The 20,966-nt window shown below is 43.3% G+C and overlaps 1 long non-coding RNA gene across 1 annotated transcript in view; it reads left to right on the top strand.

Moving 5' to 3' along the window:
* The first annotated feature begins 6,854 nt into the window (after window positions 1–6,854).
* LOC118021952 overlaps window positions 6,855–20,966 on the top strand; it is a 33,223-nt gene continuing 19,111 nt past the window's right edge. The window contains exon 1 of the long non-coding RNA XR_004682347.1: window positions 6,855–6,959. This is a non-coding gene — a long non-coding RNA (uncharacterized LOC118021952). The remainder of the gene's footprint in view (window positions 6,960–20,966) is intronic.

The following is a 20,966-nucleotide window of genomic DNA, read 5'->3' as shown; positions in this document are numbered from 1 at the left end:
AACTGATCTCATCTACATGATTCTGCTCTAAACATATCCCCAGTTTATTATGATTTCTTTGAAAACACCATTTCTAATGACTACATCATTTTCACCTTAGGGATGTAGTATAGTTTGATTCCCAATTGTTGAATATTTCAGATCTTCTCAATATATGCCATTATAAGTGACATTTTGTTCTAAATCTAAATCAGCAAACTATAGCTTTGTGAGCCAAATCTGGTCCACCATCTATATATTTTTTTAAGATTTTATTTATTTATTTAAGAGAGAGAAAGAGAGAGAGAGCCCAAGCAGAGCAAAGGGAGAGGGGGAAGCAGGCTCCCTGCCACCATGGGGCTCAATCCCAGGACCCCAGGATCATGACCCCAGTCGAAGGCAGCCGCTTAACCAGGTGCCTCCCCACATCATCTACTTTTGTAAATAAAGTTTTATTGGAACACAGCCATGTGCATTTATTTACATATTGCCTACGGCTACTCTGTGCAGGTTGAGCAGTTGTGACAGAGGCTCTATGTCCTACAAAGCCTCAACTATGTACGATCTGGCTCCTTACAGAAAAGGTTTGCTAGCCCATATTCTAAATAGGTGGGTCACTGATTATATTTTTAGGATAAACATATAGAATAAGAGTCAAGCTAAATTGCTTTCCAGAAAATTGGTGCTTGAACAACAGTGCCACTAGCAGTTTATCCGAAGGGTCCATTGCCCATACCTTCCACCTTTACCAGCACTGGCCATTAGGCAAATAGATGTAAGGTAGTCCGCTGTTCTGGGTAGGGACGAGACAGCAGTGACCAGAATATGCAAGTTGTTGCCCTCAGGGAGCTTGCAGTCTACTAAAGGGGTGAGGACATTAAAAAAAAAAAAAAAAACCACCTGCCAAGTAAACCTTTTATTTGTCAGGTGGTAGGAAGGTGCTGTGATGAAGACAAAAGGGGCAAAGGGAATGGTGACTATGAGCAGAGTGAAGTGGGAAGGCTCAAAGGGTGGCCATCACTTGTCACTGGGAAGATGATATTGGGGAAGAGACCTGAAGGTAGAGCATCCCCAGGGGAGGAAAAGGCAAATATAATGAACACGGTGTTTGTAGAATTGAGAGTGGTTATTTTTAACTCCACAGTGGCATTGTGCTGTGGCATTACCTTCACGGAGCCTGTAAGTGAGAAGTCGTTTCTATTCGGCTCTGAAGTCTCTCGTTCTCCTGCAATGATGGTAGCAGCCGATTTGCTTCGAGATTAGGTTGTGCTAAAGCTAACACCCAAATTAGTTTTCATTTCCTAAGTAAACAGTGGCTGGCAGGACATTCGGGGGTGGAAAGCAGCTCAAATGACCTGGGTAGAGGAGAAGAATCATCAGGGATTTCATATTTTCTGGGGGAAGGAGAGGCATGCATCAGTGGCTGAGGGGAAATACTTGTACAAAAGGTGTTTTCGTAAAGCATTAGCAAGTAAAATCTCACTGTCATCTAAGATCCTTCCCTTTTTCTCATCCCCTTCATTCATTCAGTTGCCAAATCCTGTTCTATCTCCCTCCAACGAGAACACTTGATTTTGGAGCCTCATCTCACTGACCCTGACCCTTGTGGCTGCTGAACAGAGAGGGCTAGTTGTCCCTGATAACTAATCTCGCCTTCCTTCCTGAACACATGGCCATCCAAAATAAAGACTACATTTCCCAGGCTCCTTTGCTGCCGGTCAGGTCATGTGACTGTGTCCTGACCTATCCTATGTGATCAGAAACGATTGTGTGCAGTTTCCAGGTTGCGCCCTGAAAAGCGAGGAGCGCGCCCTGCACCATCACCGTTCCCTCATCCCTCTGGCTGGAATGCAGACATGCTGGCAGAGCTGGAGCAGCCGTTTGGATCATAAGGTGGTAGCTGTGTGTTGAGAACGCAAAAGAGGAAGGTAGAAGGACACTGGGTACCTAAACCTGTCATTCCACAATTCCAGCCCTAGACCTCCAATATGGACTGTTTTGTGTGAGACAGACGAACATCTTATATTAGCACGATCCTCAATGGCCACTTTAGCTTTGTCATTTCCATAGCAATGTGCCCAGATGGATGCCTACGGATACGCAAAAATACAAGGATATTTGCTGCTGCATTATTGTAATTAAAAAGAAGCAGCAGGGGCACCCATCTGGCTCAGTCGGGAGAGCAAGCAACTCCTGATCGCCAGATCGCTAGTTCAGGCCCCACGTTGAGCATAGGAAAGTGGAAAATTCTGGAATTTTATCAAATACTCAAGTGATCCCAATTGGGATGTGCACATGGGGGAAACTGACTTTTAAGATTAAGATATTCAAAACTACTTGAAATTACAACCATAATCATAATTAATTTATAATTACAATGTTTAACGTCAGTTGACCTACACAGCCCTTCCTGCACCCCAAGTGGCACATGTTTGAGACAGACTTTCTAGTTTAAGTGTGAATTAATTTGCGGATCCACCCCTGTGCACTGAAAGTGAAAATTCTTGCTTGTGATAGGGAACGGAGGGCAATTGCCGAACCTTCCACACATGGCCACGAGAGGGCGCGCCAAAGTAGCCAAACCCGCCAAGGAACCGGGAGGTCCCCAGGGAACCATTCCTAACAAAAGGCGTCTTAGTTTCAAAGGGCTGATAGGGGTCCCCACAGGGTGTTCACACTCAGTCTCCTCATAAGTAAACGGACGTAATTGCAATTAAATTTCTTCCAAATTGCATCAACAATTAAAGAGAAATTACTCCCTTTGCCCTTTCTATTTTTTTGCAATAGGCTCCTGGTAATTTCAGCAATTTAATGAAGTCCTTTGTGGGGAAGCAATTGGATTTCGGTGACTTTCTCCCTGGAGCTCGACCCCTGGGTAGGATCTGCCTTCTCCCCTATTTTTGATTTACTGTGAATCCCCCAACATCTTAATGCATCATTTTGTCTTTGTTGTCTGATAATAAATAATCTCCTTCCTCAGAACTAGGCATATAAATGTCTCTCTGTGGCCATCATGATTCATTTTTTCAAGTTCAAAAGGTAGAAAATAGAAAGCTTTTCTCTGGTTGGGCCCCTCCCTTCCTCCCTCACAGTGCCTTCTACCATAATTGCTTCTCTGGTCATTCATTCTTTTGATCTCAGATCTACAAGCCTCTTAGCAATGCCTATTATGTACCAGGAAGTGTAGAAATTAATAGCACCTGGCCCACCTTTCATTCCTCAATTCTAGGCCCTGGAAAAAAGGAGTGGACCAAAAAAAAAAACACCAAACCTACCCTATTTCACAATTCCCAAAAGGTAGAAACACCCAAATGTCCATAAACAAATGGATAAATGAAATGCAGCTTATCCATACAATGGGCTATTATTCAGCCATAAAAAGAAATGAAGTACTGATACATACAACATAGTGGATAAATCAAGGGGCACCTGGATGGCTCAGTCGGGTAAGCGGCTGCCTTCGGCTCAGGTCATGGTCCCGGGGTCCTGGGATGGAGCCACACATCAGGCTCCCTGCTCATTGGGGAGTCTGCTTCTCCCTCTCGCTCTGCCCCTTCCCACTGCTTGTGCTCTCTCTCAAATAAATAAATAAATAAAATCTTAAAAAAAAAAAAAACACAGAAACACACACACAACCATAATGGATAAATCGCAGAAACATGTTAAGAGGCGAGACATGTATTGGATGACTTCATTTATATGAAATGTCCGGAATAGGCAAACCCATTGAGACAGAAAGTAGATTAGTGGTTGCCAGGTTGCAGGCTAGAGAGGATAATGGGGAAGGACTGCTTCACGGGCACAGGGTTCTTCTGGTCATGAAAATGTCTTAGAACTAGAGAGAGGGGTGCTTAGAAAATGTGCATGCACTTGATGCCCCTAAGCTATCTGTACGCTTCACGGTGGTTCACTTACGTGAATTTCACATCAATTAGAAAGAAAAAAGCCCTGCTCTTATAAGAGTTTGCCTTCTATTGGGAGTACACTGAAAGTGAAGTAGATAATGTGTCACATGAGTTGAAGTCAAGTGGGAGAGACAGACAAGACATCATTTTATGGTAGGGTAGGCAGGGTAGTTAGCAAAGACATGCTAGGGGAAGGAAGAAATGCCAGATGACAGGACTATACTGCAGAAGTTTCCAGCAGCCTCAGCAGGCACCCTGGGGTTGAGTCCCAGACCTGGCTAATGTCTCTGTGGCCTTGGGCAAGTCGTGTATCTTTATTCATTTATTCACATGAGATACATTGAATCCACAATGATGCCCGATGCTTCTGAGTCACTCTCTTCTTTCTGCAAGTGTCCATCTTCTCTGTCCGTTTTCAAAGTCTTAAATGTGCTGCTTGAACCAGTCCCAATTTGACAACTGTGTTAAGTGAAGTTCCTTTGGGGCTCGGAGTGCCCTGGGATTTCCAAGAAGTAGTAGGGCCTTTTTATCTGCGGGATGTAGAGAGGGGAAAATAGGAGGGGATTTACCTGAGATTCTCACCTTCCTGATTTCTGCTGCTTTATGGGACTTGGTTTCAGTCCTGACCAGGAATCTCGAGCCACAGTGGACACTCAGAAGCCAATGAAGAATCTAGGTCGGGATCCACTGGAATGCAATCTCCCAGTCTTTAGTGATTCTGATAATGTGCGAGGCTGCCCTCTACCCACCAGTGGTGTTCTTTCCTGGTTTAGTCCAAGGGATCAGGGTGACACAGTCCCAGTGGCTGCTTCTGTGGAAATTTTGTGGCTACTGGGGACACAGGGGTAGCTTATATTTATATGCAAATAATCTATATAAACATATGTTATATATAAATTTAATTAGGGCCCACCCTAATGATTTCACTTGACTTAATTACCTCTTTAAAGGCCCTGTCTCCAAATCCTGTCCCATTCTAAGGCACTAGGGTTAGGATTTCAACATATGAATTTTGAGGGCATGCGATTCAGCCCATAGCACTCTCTAACATATGTAAGCATCTGGTATTATAGAGTCCTCGACCAACTCAAAAAAATTTCTGATTCTCCCTCCTCCCCTCTTCCTGGTCCAACCACCTTAGTCAGACAGTCTGGTCTCTGAATCCAGCTGTCCCCAGAGAGTGACCATCTCCTCCTGGCCACTGCCTGAGTAATGATCAGAATGAAAGGGGTAGTGGAGTGACTTGTTTTCAAAATTCAGAATTCCATCTTGACCATTTCTGGGCTATTAGCAATGCAGGCTATCCCTTCCTGGAATGTATTAGTCTGGGTTCTCCAGAGAAACATAAACAATAGGAAACAGAAATCATATATGTATAATCATGGAGGCTAAGCAGTCCAAGATCTGTGGTAGGCAAGCTGGAGACCTAGACAACCTGATGGTATAGTCCCAGTCCAAAGGGACAAGAAGGCTGGTGTCCCAGCTTGAAGACAGTCAAGCAGAGAGAAGGAATTCTTACTTGCTCAGTCATTTATTCCATTAGGATCTTCAGTGGGTTGGATAAGGCCCACTTATCCTGGGAAGGGCGATCAGCTTCACTCATTCTACTGCTTCAGATGTTCATATCATCTGGACACACCCAAGACATACACGGAATAGTGTTTGACCAAGTGTCTGGGCACCTTGTGCCCCAATCAGTTTGACACATAAAATTAACCATTGTGGGGTAGAAACATAGCCAAAGAGGGCAAAGGAGAATCCAATTTAATTCTGCGTCAGCCACCTGGACTCTTTTTGGATTAACATGGTCCCAGATCACAAGGATAATGCACATCTCACTGAGTCCCCTGCTCACTGAATCCCCCTAAAGTAGCACCCCTAAAGCGGGGGCCATGATGGTTCTCTGTAAGTTTTATAAAAATGCCCTTGTCCTTGAGTCAGCCTTTCAGACAAGAGGGCTTTGTGTGAGCAGGAGATGATTGGAAAAGTGAGGTCACGGAATGGACGCATTGATTTTGTGGCAGTTGAGGAAGGAACACCTTGGAATCCCAGAAGTATGGAGAAGGAAAGGATACCATCAATCCTTTGTCTTTCAGAGCTACTTCTAGAGCTTTCCTCAACTAGGGAAATGCCCTCATTCCCAAGCTGCTGCAAATGCCTTAAATCTGCCTACTGGTTTGGCCACCCCTCCCCTGCCTCCCCCTCCATGAGAAGGCTTTGGTAATGATTTGATGATCACTATTCTCCTTCACCTTCCTGAGAAGTCTGTTGGGAACAGCCAGACTTGCCCCCAGCTCCCGTACCTCCCACACAAAACACCTGTCAACCTCTTTCCACTTCCATTCCCACAGTCATTGCTCAGTCAGTTGGGGGGCGGGGGACAGGGGTAGGGGGCGGAGAAATGCCCCAGCTGGTGGCATGAACAAACAGAACAGGTTGAACCGACTGCCCCCAGGTTGTTCCTCAACTATTCAAACTGTACTGGTGCCTTTAGGTCTACTAACTGGCCAGGAGAAGACATTTGAGACTGTGTCATCCCATACCCTCCACGTGGGATCATTGTGGGAGACCCCAATATTTGTAAGCAAGCTCTCTTTCCATGAGGGCCGTGTGCACTTCTTGTGTGGAAGCCAGATGTGAGTTTGTCTCTCTCCTGCAAACACCATGACTTATGCCATAGGGGTGGTCGTAAGAGATCTTCAAGAGTTAAGGAAATGTCACAAGTAGATCCTGTAGCCTCCACAGGTCAGCAGAGATCTCTCCAAAATGAGGCACCCTAATATTCCCAGGGCTATAGCCGGCTCATTATTTTTCACACCCTGTGGGCAGCTATCCCTGCAATGGAAGTCATCCAATTAGAACAGGTGGTATGAAACTTGTCCCTGACTTTAGCTGGTGATCAAATGATACCACCTCATCCTTGGAAGACTTTCAGGTCCATCTCAACTCACTGGCCAGCGTTGTGATGGATGATGTAAGGGCCCTAGGCTTCCTTTTTGCAGGCCACAGGGGAGTCTGCACAATTGTTAGTACACTCTGCTGTGTCTGGACCAGTGCCTTGGGCCAAGAGGAAAGGTCAGTACAAAAATTTAAGGAGAAAGCTACCTGGCTTTCTAAGGTGGATCCAGATGGTTTATGGTATTTGTTCAGCTGGCTGGGTCCAAGACTATGGGTGGGAGAATTGCCAAGGCCAATACTATGGCTTGGAGTCCTGTGGACAGTAACCTTAATTAAATGCTGTTGAGGCAAAATAAATGGATTTGGTTCTAGCTTCTGTGGGTCAGATTCATCGAAATGGCCAATGGAATGATATACTCATGGAAGAATTTGCCAAAAGCCAAGACAGCGCTGTAGAAGTAATGGATAGATATTATTAGGAGACAATTCTCGATGGGTCTCTTGTGTTTCTGCGTGTTTTATGAACAGAGCTTTTCCAGATTGTGTTTGTAAGGTTGTACAGCAAACAACCTTGGAAGATAGAGATAGGATCTCCTTCCAGAACAAAAGACAAATTTGTTTACTGTCTAATGTAGAATAATAATGTCTCCCTCTGGGCAAAAGCCAGGCAGATTTATTGCCTGTTACGAAAGATTTGGGGCCTAAGCTTAAGCTTCTTTTTCTGTAATGCATCCCATTGTGTATGCAGGCATCCCTTGTCCCTTTTGCACTGCCCTTTGGGAATGCGGGTTAGGAAACTGGCACAAATACTGGTCCATCAGTCATTGTTCCTGCAGTGAGCAAAAGTCTTTTGTCTCTGACCTAGGAGTCTTATGCCATCTCCTAGCATCCATGAAGATGTGGCAGGTCATCTTATTCTTTTTTTTTTAAGATTTTATTTATTTATTTATTTTAGAAAGAGAGAGAGTGCGGGTGGGAGAGCGGACAAGGAGGGAAAGGGAGGGGGAAAGAATCTCAAGCCGACTCCACACTGGGAACAGAGCCCGACTGGGGTCTCAGTCTCACAACCCTGACATTATGACCTGAGTTAAAACCAAGACTTAACCAAACTTAAACCAAACTTAACCAACTGAGCCACCCAGGCACCCTCCCCTCTTTTGTTTAAAGATTTATTCACCTATTTGAGACAGAGAGAGAGAGAGCACACGAGTGGGTGGTGGGTCAGAGGGAAAGAATCTCCACTGACTGCAGAGCCTGATGCGGGGCTCGATCTCCATCTCACGACCCGAACGGAAATCAAGAGTCGGTTTGTTAACCAACTGAGCCACCCAGGTGCCCCTGGCAGGCCATCTTATTAACTTGCAAGTAGAATAGGGTCTCAGGCCCTCGAAATTTCTTGACAAATCCATCTAGCATGTTTTTAATTGAGAATCTATCTTCTAAGTACTTCTGTAAATATGTCCACAGAAATGAACAAAGCAAAGTCCCTGTCTTCGTGAAGCTTATATTCCAATGGGACAGAATATGGGAGGGTAAATTGAGGCATCCTTTATGCAGACCAATTTGGCAGAACGTATTTAAAACCTTAAAAAAAGGGGTACCTGGGTGGCTCAGTCGTTAAGTGTCTGCCTTCGGCTCAGGTCATGATCCCAGGGTCCTGGGATCAAGCCCCACATCAGGCTCTCTGCTTGATGCGGGAAGCCTGCTTCTCCTTCTCCCACTCCCCCTGCTTGTGTTCCCTCCCTCGCTATCTCTCTCTCTGTCAAATAAATAAATAAAATATTTTTAAAAAATAATATAAAAGTAATTTATTAAAAATAAAATAAAATAGGGGCGCCTGGGTGGCTCAGTCGGTTAAGCAACTGCCTTCGGCTCAGGTCATGATCCTGGAGTCCCAGGGGAACCTGCTTCTCCCTCTGACCCTCCCCCATCTGATGTACTCTCTCTCTTTCTCGCTCTCTCAAATAAATAAATAAATAAATATTTTTAAAAAATAATAAAATAAATAAAACCTTAAAAAATATGCCTACCTCTTAAACAATTATAAGAATTCATTCCAAGGGGTGCCTGGCTGGCTTAGCCGGTGGGGCACACGACTCTTGATCTCGGGGTTGTGAGTTCAAGCCCCACAGTGGGTGTAAAGATTACTTAAAAATAAAATCTTAAAAAACATTAGACAAGTAGTCAAAAATATGTGCTCAAGTATATTTATCATAATATTATTTATGGAAGTGTTTTCTAAACTTTTGTCATTCAAGCACCAAGTTCATAGTCTGTGTTCTGTCCACATGCCACCATACTATTTTGTTAGTCTTTTTAACTGCTCGAGATTTTTAGTTAAATAAATTTTATTTTAAAATTAAACATCATGTGACCATCAAAAATGCCAGTTACAGTATTTCTGATAATATATAATACATAAGCAAATACACATGATATGTATGCAAATAAATATATAACTACTTAAATATTTTTAAATGTATCAATGTACTATTCAGAATCATTCTGTATTACTCCAGTTACACAGATCCCATTATGAAAAGTTACAGCTCTTTAACATCAAAAAATTGGAAACATTGCCTACGGTTAAACAAATTGCAGTATATTTGGTTTTGGGGGTTTTTAAAGATTTTATTTATTTATTTGAGAGAGAGAGAGAGAACAAGCAGTGGGGAGGGGCAGAGGGAGAAGCAGACTCCCTACTGAGCAAGAAGTCCAATGCAGGGCTCCATGCCAGGATCCCAAGATCATGACCTGAGCTGAAGAGAGATGCTTAACCGACTGAATCACCCAGGCGCCCCTGTAGTATATTTGTATAAGTTAAAGGAATGTTAGCAGGCATTCCAAGTGATGATATAATGTATATTTATTGTCATAGATAAAATATAAATAGAAAATAAAGCAAGTTCATAATAATGTTATCCCATTTGAATATATAGTTATACATATTAGCTATGTTACATACATATAACATATATTACATGAATATATGTTATACATATTACATATATTTATTTATATACAAGTATAGGAAATATTCTAGAAGGATTGTCTTTGATTAGAACCATGCTTAAAATTTTTTTTTTGGTTTTGCTAAAAAGAAGTTTAGTTTTTTGCTGTTATTTTTAAGGCCAGAGAGAAATAATTCACTACATTTATATGCTCTGGGGGAAAATATGATGATTTATATGCTCTGGGGGAATATATGCTCTGTATTGATCTAAACACCAATTTTCCTGTGGTATTGGTTTTCAATAGATTGCCAAGTAATTGAATAGAGCAGGAAGAAATGCTCTTGAAAAGTAACAAACTCAAGGGGTGCCTGGGTGGCTCAGTCAGTTGAGCATTCCACTCTTGGTTTCAGCTCAGGTCATGGTCTTGGGGTCCTAGGATCAAGCCCTATGTTGGGCTCCCTACTCCGCACATGGTCTGCTTGGGATTCTCTCTCTCCCTCTCCCCCTATGCCCCTCCCCCTGCTTTCTCTCTCTCAAATAAATAAATAAATCTTAAAAAAAAAAAAGTAGCAAACTTGAAATTTGAAATTAACAAGCCATGATGGGTCAACTTACTCTTCAACCTCAAATATGTAATAAATGACTGAAAAAAACTGTGTGTCTTCATAATTGGCATCAGAAGTAGCTAATAAAGTTAGAGAACATTCACGCTTGAAAAAACCTCATAAAGTTATTCAACTCTCACCTGGACATTGGAAAGATGGAGACATTGCGACCCACTCAGATTGGCTGATATGTCCAAAGTCACACCTTGCATTTACATTAGTGATGGAGAGAAATGGGGCATGGGTGATTTGTTGTGAAATGAACATAATGGACATGGTCTTTTTTTTTTTTAAGATTTTATTTCTTAAGTAATCTCTATACCCAATGTGGGGCTCGAACTCACAACCCTGAGATCAAGAGCTGCACGCTCTGTCAACTGAGCCGGCCAGGTGCCCCCATGATGGACATGGTCTTATGTTCAAATCTCAATCCTATTACATCCTTATATCCTGGCTGAGGCAACTTGGTTGAGTTAACTTTTCTGAGCTAACATCTCCTCATTTTTGAAATGGGAATAATGCTTCCCTCGGGGAATCTTTGTGAGATTTTTGACAGCATGGTCGCCTACCCTATGTCAGTTACCCCTTCCTCCTGGGGCAGCAGTGGGCCTTTGTCAGCATGCTCATTTCCATAATGCCCACGTGACACGGTCTCTGTCAAAGACTAATAAGCTGAGGAAAGCTTCTGGGAAAGCTTTTGCCTTGTGGAATCAGATCCTGTCCCTTTCTGCTTCCTGTTTGTTCCTGCTGGTCTTGCATAGATAAAATATAAATAGAAAACAAAGCAAGTTCATAATAATGTTATCCCATTTGAATATATAGTTATACATATTACCTATGTTACATACATAAAACATATATTACATGAATATATGTTATACATATTACATATATTTATTTATATACAAGTATAGGAAATATTCAGATATAGGATGCAAGTGGAATTTTATGCATGAAGGCAGAATCCAGCATGCTGAAGATGGCAGAAAGGAAAGAGAAAAGGTCTGGGATGGCATTGTTTTTTTCAAATTAACATATCATGTATTACTGGTTTTAGAGGTACAGGTCTGTGATTCATCAGTCTTATATAATACCCAGTGCCCATTACATCACATGCCCTCCTGAATGTCTATCACTCAGTTACCCCATCCCTCCACCCCTCTCCCCTCCAGCAATGCTCAGTGTGTTTCCTATGATGGTTTGTCCTCTTATGGTTTGTCTCCTTCTCTGGTTTCGTCTTGTTTTATTTTTTCCTCTCTTCCCCTATGGTCCTCTGTTTTGTTTCTTAAATTCCACATATCAGTGAGATCATATCATAATTGTTCTTTCTCTGACTGACTTATTTCGCTTAGTGTAATACCCTCTGGCTCCATCCATGTCATTGCAAATGACAAGATTTCAATTTTTGATGGCTGCGTAATATTCCATTGTGTATATATACCACTTCTTCTTTATCTAATCATCTGTCGATGGACATCTGGACTCTTTCCATAGTTTGGCTATTGTGGACATTGCTGCTATGAACATTGGGGTGCAGGTGCCCCTTCAGATCACTACATCTGTATCTTTGAGGTAAATACCCAGTAGGGTAATTGCTGGGTCGTAGGGTAGCTCTATTTTCACTTTTTGAGGAACTCCACACTGTTTTCCAGAGTGGGTGCACCAGCTTGCATTCCCACCAACAGTGTGGGAGGGTTCCCCTTTCTCTAAGATGGCATTGTTATTGAACACTGCCCCAGTGGGCTGCCTGCTTTCAGGCTCCCTGTTGGAGAAAAACAGAAATGCCTATTTGACTACGCCAAAGAGGTATATTGGAAGATCTGTCCCAATGATTTCCTGCTGTGTAGTAGAATTCTCCATCTATACTAGCCTCATGGATGGTGTCCTTTCCCATGTCTTTTTTTTTTTTTAAAGATTTTATTTATTTATTTGAGAGAGAATGAGAGAGAGCACATGAGAGGGGGAAGGGTCAGAGGGAGAAGCAGACCCCCTGCTGAGCAAGGAGCCCGATATGGGACTCGATCCCGGGACTCCAGGATCATGACCTGAGCCAAAGGCAGTTGCTTAACCAACTGAGCCACCCAGGCGCCCCCCTTTCCCATGTCTTGATTTTGGTCTTCATCATGTGATTTGCATTGTCTAATGGGATATTGGCTGATGAAATGGAAGCAAGGCCTTAAAATAAATATGTTTGTGCAGCTGCGTTTGCCATCTTGCACCCCCGCCATTTCCATGAAAAGAACATGCCTCGAGAAACCTGCTGATTTCAGAAGAGATGTGGGAAGCAGGGCTTAAACTCAGGGCCTGGCACTAAACCCAATCTACAACGGTCACCTTCAGCCAATCCACAGATGTATGAGCCAGAAAAAAATGTTGGCCCTCATATGCCACTGAGATTTGGGGATTGTTTGTTATCCAGCAATAGTTAATGAATATATCTACTATAGTCACATATTGTTACTTTCCCTCAAAAAAAGCATTCTTGGGGCGCCTGGGTGGCTCAGTCGTTAAGCATCTGCCTTCAGCTCAGGTCATGATCCAGGGTCCTGGGATCGAGCCCCGCGTCGGGCTCCCTGCTCTGCAGGAAGCCTGCTTCTCCCTCTCCCACTCCCCGTGCCTATGTTCCCTCTCTTGCTGTCTCTCTCTGTCAAATAAATAAATAAAATCTTAAAAAAGAAAAAAGCATTCTTAACAAATATAAACAAGTAACGCATAAAGGGTGCCTGGTACCTATGAGATATTCAGTAAATATCAATCACTTTTTTTTTTATAAAAGATTTATTTATTTATTTATTTATTTGAGACAGAGAGAATGAGAGAGACAGAGAGCACATGAGAGGGGGGAGTTTCAGAGGGAGAAGCAGGCTCCCTGCCGAGCAGGGAGCCCGATGCAGGACTCAATCCAGGGACTCCAGGATCATGACCTGAGCCGAAGGCCGTCGCTTAACCAACTGAGCCACCCAGGCGCCCCTCAATCACTTTCTTTTTACTCTGCCACACAATATCATTTCTGGCAAAGGAAGACATTTCTTCGAGTGTTAGTTGGCCTTTGGTTTTGGTCTGTGGCTCCTTCAGTGGATTTTCACCTGGGATTCAATCATTCCCATTGGGTCTATCTTTCCACTGTAACGTTATTCTAGACTTCAAGAAAGAAATTAAAACCAGTTCTCAACAGCATGGGCTATGGACGTCAGATTCAAAGAACTGAGGTTTCTGACATGGGATTAATAATTACAACCAAAAGATTTAGGGAAGAGTATCAAAATACTGACTTTGGGCTCCGTCCGTAAGAAACAGTAACTTAAATCAGTCTGTGAACTTTCCCTTTATTTTATTTTAGTTGTACCTTTTCTGTGTGAGCTGAGGCTGTAATACAAGGTGACTGCTGTCTAATGGTCTCTTGCTGCTAAATGCTCAGGCCAAGCCACAGAGACTGTTTGCAAAGCAGGAGACATTGATCTCACGATACTGTCCAATTACAGTGACTGTGGGTATTATACTGAGCCACTGAGGGGCTGAAGTGCCCTTGACTTCAGGGTTCTGTTCTTGGGCAGCTGACCTTCCAGGAGCTCAGGGGATAGAGCTGTTGGTTGTGTAAGCCAAACTGCTAGATCAAGAGCAGGCTTCCGCCTAGACTTGCCACTTGGTATGCTCCAAGACTGGCAGTGTTGGCACGACCCAGGGACAGGTTAGAAATGCAGATTCTCGGGCGCCTGGGTGGCTCAGTTGGTTAAGCGACTGCCTTCGGCTCAGGTCATGATCCTGGAGTCCCGGGATCGAGTCCCGCATCGGGCTCCCTTCTTGGCAGGGAGTCTGCTTCTCCCTCTGACCCTCCTCCCTCTCATGCTCTCTGTCTCTCTCTCTGTCTCAAATAAATAAATAAATAAAATCTTTAAAAAAAAAAAAGAAAGAAAGAAATGCAGATTCTCAGGCCCAGCCCCAGACCTCCTGACTCAGAATCTGCACTGTAGCAAGATCTCCAGATGAGTCTGTTTCTTTTTTCAGGTTTAAAAAAATTGAGATATAGGGGCACCTGGGTGGCTCAGATGGTTAAGCGTCTGCCTTCGGCTCAGGTCATGATCTCAGGGTCATGGGATCGAGTCCCACGTCGGGCTCTCTGCTCTGCGGAGAGCCTGTTTCTCCCTCTCCCTCTGCTGCTCCCCCTGCTTTTCTCTCTCTCTGTCAAATAAATAAATAAAATCTTTAAAAAAATTGAGATATAATTTGCATACCAGAAGTTCACCTTTTTATTTTTTTAAGATTTTATTTATTTATTTGACACAGAGAGAGAGAGCACAAGCAGGGGGAATGGCAGGCAGAGGGAGAGGGAGAAGCAGGCTCCCTGCCCAGCAAGGAGCCCGATGCGGGGCTCTTCCCCATGAGCGGAAGGCAGATGCCCAACCAACTGAGCCACCCAGGTGCCCCAAGTTCACCTTTTTAAAATGGACCGTTCTGTGGATTTTAGTATAGTCCCGAAGATGTGCATCCATCACCACTGTCTAATCCCAGGACATTTTCATTAGCCCAAAACAAAAATCATTCTCAATAGGAATCATTCCCCATGGTCCCTTCCCCCAGCCCCAGGCAACCACTAGTCTACTTCCTGTCTCTATAGACTTGCCTGTCCTGGACATGTCACATACCTGGAATCAAGCTGTCTATGGCCTTTTGTGTCTGGCTTCTATCACTTAGCATAATGTTCTCAGGTTTCATTCCTACTAGAGCATGCATCAATACTTCATTCTGTTTTATGGATGAATATTATTTCATTGTGTGGATACATCACATTTCGTTGAGCCGTTCATCTGTTGATAAACACTTGAGTTGTTTCCATATTTTGTCTATTATCAATAATGCTGCAATGAACATGTAAGTACAAGTTTTTATGCGACATATGTTTCCATTTCTCTCCGGTATTTACACGTAGGAGTTTGCTGGGTCAAATAGTAACTCTCTGTTAACCCTTTAGAGGAACTGCCAGACTCTTCCTAAACTGGTGACACCATTTTGCAATCCCACCCACAGTGTTTGAGGGTTTCAGTTTCTCCACATCCTCATCAACACGTGTTATTGTCCCGTTTGGTTGTTGTTAATTGTAGTAAAATATATATTAATATAGAATTGACCATTTGAACCATTTTTTTTTTAAAGATTTTATTTATTTATTTGAGAGAGAGAGAATGAGAGACAGAGAGCACAAGAGGGAAGAGGGCAGAGGGGGAAGCAGACCCCCCGCCGAGCAGGGAGCCCGATGTGGGACTCGATCCCGGGACTCCAGGATCATGACCTGAGCCGAAGGCAGTCGCTTAACCAACTGAGCCACCCAGGCGCCCCATTTGAACCATTTTTAAATGAACAGTTCAGTGGTATTAAGTACATTCCTATTATTGTGCAACCCTCCCTACCAACCATCTCTAGATGTCTTAATCTTAGAAAACTGTAACTCGGGGTGCCTGGGTGGCTCAGTCAGTTAAGCGGCTGCCTTCGGCTCAGGTCATGATCCCAGGGTCCTAGGATCGAGCCCCGCATCGGACTCCCTGCTCAGCGGGGAGCCTGCTTCTCCCTTTCTCTCTGCCTGCCACTCTGCCTACTTGTGCTATCTCTGCCAAATAAATAAATTAAAAAAAAAAAAGAAAAGAAAACTGTAACTCTATAGCCCTTAAACAATAACTCCCCATTTCCCTCCTCCCAAGAACGCCTGGCAACCACTATTCTAGTTGTGATTTTGACTATGCTAGGTACCTCATATTAGAGGTATCATATAGTAGTTGTTCTGTGTGTGTGTCTAATTTATTTCATTTAGCATACTGAATTCAAGTTTCATCCATGTTATAGCATGTGTCAGAATTTTCTTCCTTAATAAGGCTGAATAACCTTCCACTGTGTGCGTTTACCACATCGTGTTCATCCATTCATCTGTGGATGGGCACCTGGGCTCCATCCAGGTTTCAGCTATTGTGAGTACTACTGCTCGGAACATGGGTGTGCAAGTAGCTCTTAGAGATCTTGCTTTTAATTCTTTGAAACATTGTAAAAACTCAGAATTTCAGAAATGGAATTTCTGGGTCATATGATAATGCTATGTTTAATTTTTTTTTTTTGAGGACCCGCCCTACTGTGTTCCATAGTGACAGAACCAATTTCTGTTCCCAACATCAATACGCAGTGTAATAATTTCCCTACATCCTTGCCAACACTTGTCATTTTCTGTTTTCTTTGATAATATCTATTCTGATGTGTAGGCGGTGGTATGTCACTGCTGTTTTAATTTGCATTTCCCTAATGATGAGTGATGTCGAGCATCTTTTTGTGTGCTTATTAGCTGTTTGTATATCTTCTTTGAAGAAATGTCTGTTCAAGTCCTTTGTCCTTTTTTTTTAATGTTTGTTTTGTTTTTTTTTTATTCATGAGAGTCAGAGAGAGAGAGAGGCAGAGGCAGAGGAAGAAGCAGGCTCCCTGCCGGCAGGGAGCCTGATGAGGGACTCGATCCCAGGCTCCTGGGATCATGACCTGAGCCGAAGGCAGACGCCTAACCATCTGAGCCACCCAGGCGCCCCTCCTTTGTCCATTTTTAAATTGGGTTGTTTTGGTGCTGTTGAGTTGCAGTTCTCTATATACTCTGGATGTTAATCCCTTGTCAGATATGTGGTTTGCAAATATTTTCTCCTGCTCTGTGAATTGCCTTCTCACTCTATTGATGGTGCCTTTTGATACACAAAACTTTTTAATTTTCATGAAAACAACTGGTTTATGTTTTCTTTTGTTGCCAGAGCCTTTGGCGTCTTATCCAAGAAAACATTGCCAGATCCAAGGTTATGAAGCTTTCGCCCTGTGTTTTCTTCTAAGAGCTTTATAGTGTTAGCTCTTACGTTCAGATCTTTAATTCACTTTGATTTTGCATAGGGTGTTAAATGAAGACACAACTCGATTCTTTTGCGTGTGAATATTCAGTTTTCAGAGCCAGTGTAAAGTACTCTGTCCTTATCCTAACCCCCTACCCCTCACCCTTCAGTGCTTTTCCTCCATGTGCCCCACTCTTTTTATATCTTGTTCATGCTTTTTTTTTTGTAAGTAAGCCCAAGCCCAATGTAGGGCTTGAACTCACGACCCCAAGATCAAGAGTCACATGCTATACGGACTGAACTGCCAGGCGCCCCTCTTTTTCATATTCTTAAAAAACAAAAGTCAACCTAGAAACTTCATTCAGTGATTCATGTATCAGGCAACATCTCCTCAAACAAACAGAAAGAAGCACCAATGAGCTAGACAAAATGGAAGGCTTTTATAGGCAGAAGAGGGCAGGAAAGGAAAGTTTACTAACCGCGAGTGCATTGTTGCAGGGAAGGTCACCTTCTTTAGGGTGAAGGGGGTTTCTATCATGTAAATTACCTCCCTAGAAATGACCAGGTAATTTCATATTGATTGGTTGAAGGTTACATTCCTGGGTGAGGCTGAAGCTGCAATTTACTTAGATATTAAGTCTTGGTTTGCTGACATGGGACTTAACACAAGTGACTCTATTTTGGGCCTCTTGTCTCTCTTTTTTTTTCCTCTTTAACAATACCACTGATTGGGGCGCCTGAGTGGCTCAGTCGTTAAGCGTCTGCCTTCGGCTCAGGTCATGATCCCAGGGTCCTGGGATCGGGTCCCACATCGGGCTCCCTCCTCGGGGGAAAGCCTGCTTCTCCCTCTCCTACTCCCGCTGCTTGTGTTCCTGCTCTCGCTGTCTCTGTCTCTGTCAAATAAATAAATAAAATCTTTAAAAAAAAAATACCACTGATTAAATTGAATTGTAATTGCCTATTTACTTATCTGTCTCCTCCACTGAACTCCAAGCTCAGTGAAGGCAGGAACCATGCTTTTTCTACCCCGCCCCTCACTATATCTCCAGCACTAGGCATAGAGTAGAGAATCAGAAAATATGTACCCGTGTGAAATAATAAGAAATCTATTTGATCTTTGTCCCTGGCTCCTGGTACAGAGCTCTAAATACTCTTGGAGTCTCCAGAGTGATAGGATCATCCTTTGTTATTCCTAACAAGCCCCTTTGTCAACTCTGAGTTTATGCTAATCAGGTGATTATGGATGGGACCGTTCGATAGCCTCAGGATGGGGCCTGGCCGGTTGCCACAAAGACCAAGCTTGTGATTAGAGGGTGGGAACTCTCAGCCCCACCTGCCGACCTCCAGGGAGGGGAGAAGAGTGAGCAGGGAGCTGGAGATGGAGCCATAGAAAGACTCTGGAACACGAAGTAGTGAGATTGGTGAATTTTGAGTTGATGAACATATCAAGGTGCTGGGAGCGTAGCATGCCTGAGGAGGGTATGGATGCTTCATGCACCTCTCTTTCCACACCTTGCCTATGCATCTCTTCCATTGGCCTGTTCCTGACTTTGAGCCTTTGTCATAAATTGATAAAAATAAGTGAACTATATTCCTGAATTCTCTGAAACATTCTAACAAATTAGAACCCCCAAATTTGTTGGTCAGAAGTTTGTGGGTGGCCTGAGACTTGTGCCTGGCATCTAAAGTAGGGGCAAGGGTCATCTGGGCGGCTCAGCCAGTTAAGCATCTGCCTTCGGCTCTGGTCCGGGTCCCAGAGTCCTGGGATGGAGTCCCACATCGGGCTCCCTAATCAGCGGGGAGTCTGCTTCTCCCTCTGTCCCTTTTCCCCCCGCTTCTGCTCTCTCTGTTTCAAATAAATAAAATATTAAAAAAAAAATCTTAAATAAATAAGGGGGGGTGGGACACGTGGGTGCCACAGTGGGCAAAGCATCTGATTCTTGATTTTGGCTCAGGTCATGATCTCAGGGTCCTGAGATGGAGCCCTGAGTCAGGCTCCATGCTCAGTGGGGAGTCTGCTTTTCTCCCTCTCCCTCTGCGCGCTCCCCTCACACTTTCTCTCTCTCTAAAATAAATCTTTTTTTAAAGATTTTATTTATTTATTTGACAGAGAGAGAGAGAGAGAGTACAAGCAGGGGGAGTGGCAGGGAGAGGGAGAAGCAGGCTCCTGCTGAGCAGAGAGCCGGACATGGGGCTGGATCCTAGGTCCCTGGGATCATGACCCGAGCTGAAGGCAGATGCTTAATGGCCTGAGCCACCCAGGCACCCCTAAATAAATCTTTATTTAGAAATAAATAAATAAATAAATAAATAAATAAATAAATAAATAAATAAATAAATAAAGTAGAGGCAGTCCTGGGGCACCTGGCTGGCTTAGTCAGTGGAGTGTGTGACTCTTGATCTCAGGGTTATGGGTTCAAGTCCCATGTTGGATATAGAGATTATTTTAAAATAACATTTTTTTTAAAGATTTTATTTATTTATTTGACAGAGAGAGACATAGTGAGAGAGGGAACACAAGCAGGGGGAGTGGGAGAGGGAGAGGCAGGCTTCCCACCAAGCAGGAAGCCCGATGCGGGGCTCAATCTCAGGACCCTGGGATCATGACCTGAGCTGAAAGCAGATGCTTAGCCGACTGAGCCACCCAGGCGCCCCTAAAAATAACATCTTTTAAAAAAGTGGGGGCAGTCTTGTGGGACACAACTCTTTAACTTGTGGGATCTGACACTAACTCCGGGTAGTATTAGAATCGAATTGTTGGACAGCCAGTTGGTGTTGGAGAATCAGAGAATTGGTGTTGGAAAAAAACCCCATGTAGGTGTCCAGTAAATAGTAGTTATTTTTATAATCATTATTACCAGCCCCCTACTCCAGCCTTTACAAACTCACACAGAGATATGTATTTTCCATTTGTGTTTCCTTCTGCACAGAATTTAAGCTCATTTAGACATCTATATTTCTGATTAATGAGCTAGAGATAATGATTAAATCTGGGACTAGATCTTAAGATGGCTCTTTGAACTTTTCTGAAATTGTCTACTTTAACACCTTTGGAAGGAAAATGCATCCAGGATGATAACTTCAAAGTAAAGAACTTCAAATCCATTTCGCAATCAAAAAAGTAAAGTATAAAAACACATCTTGAGATTAAAGCAGTCTTCTGAATATGGGGGGCGGGGAGGCAGGGGGTGGTAGGGGGACATTTTCAGCTAATTGAATTGAATATTTCCTTTTCATCCTTGGCTGCTAAGATTAATGTTGGTTTTGAAGGCAGGATACAGTGGCTGGGAGAAAATTTGGCATGAAGTTTGCTGGAAACAACTATAGAAACTGTAGAGATAACAACTTGGAGACTCTTGGTGCGTGACTAGAAGGACAGAGATTTCATTCAACTCAAGGCTGGATTAAGTCCTTCAGGAGCCTTAAACCCCTGAAAATATTGCAGTGTATAATGCAGTGTGTCTTCCTGATGGAATGCACTCTAAGGGACAAATCACCTGTGAAATGTTCTGGCCCCAAAATAGTTAGCCTGAATCCAATCGAGCCTCTAGAACTAACTTCCAGTTTGCCAGAAAGACAGGGAAGAGAGTTAACACCAGGACCAGGCCAATCAGATGCATTTGGAAGGTGGGACATCTTTCGTGACAACTGACCTGATTCTTTTAAAAGTTAATGTCGCTCATTTCATAAAGTTCACTGTTAGTATAAAGAGACTCTACTGATTTTTGTCTTTTGGTTCTAATCTGTGTGTGCGTGTGTGTGTGTGGAGTGTTTAAGGTTTTG

This window comes from Mirounga leonina, unplaced genomic scaffold, assembly GCF_011800145.1.
Source record: "Mirounga leonina isolate KUSES-001 unplaced genomic scaffold, KU_Mleo_1.0 Mir_175, whole genome shotgun sequence".
NCBI lineage: Eukaryota > Metazoa > Chordata > Mammalia > Carnivora > Phocidae > Mirounga > Mirounga leonina.
Note: the sequence above shows the minus strand (reverse complement) of the source record. Positions and strands in the feature narration are given on the sequence as shown.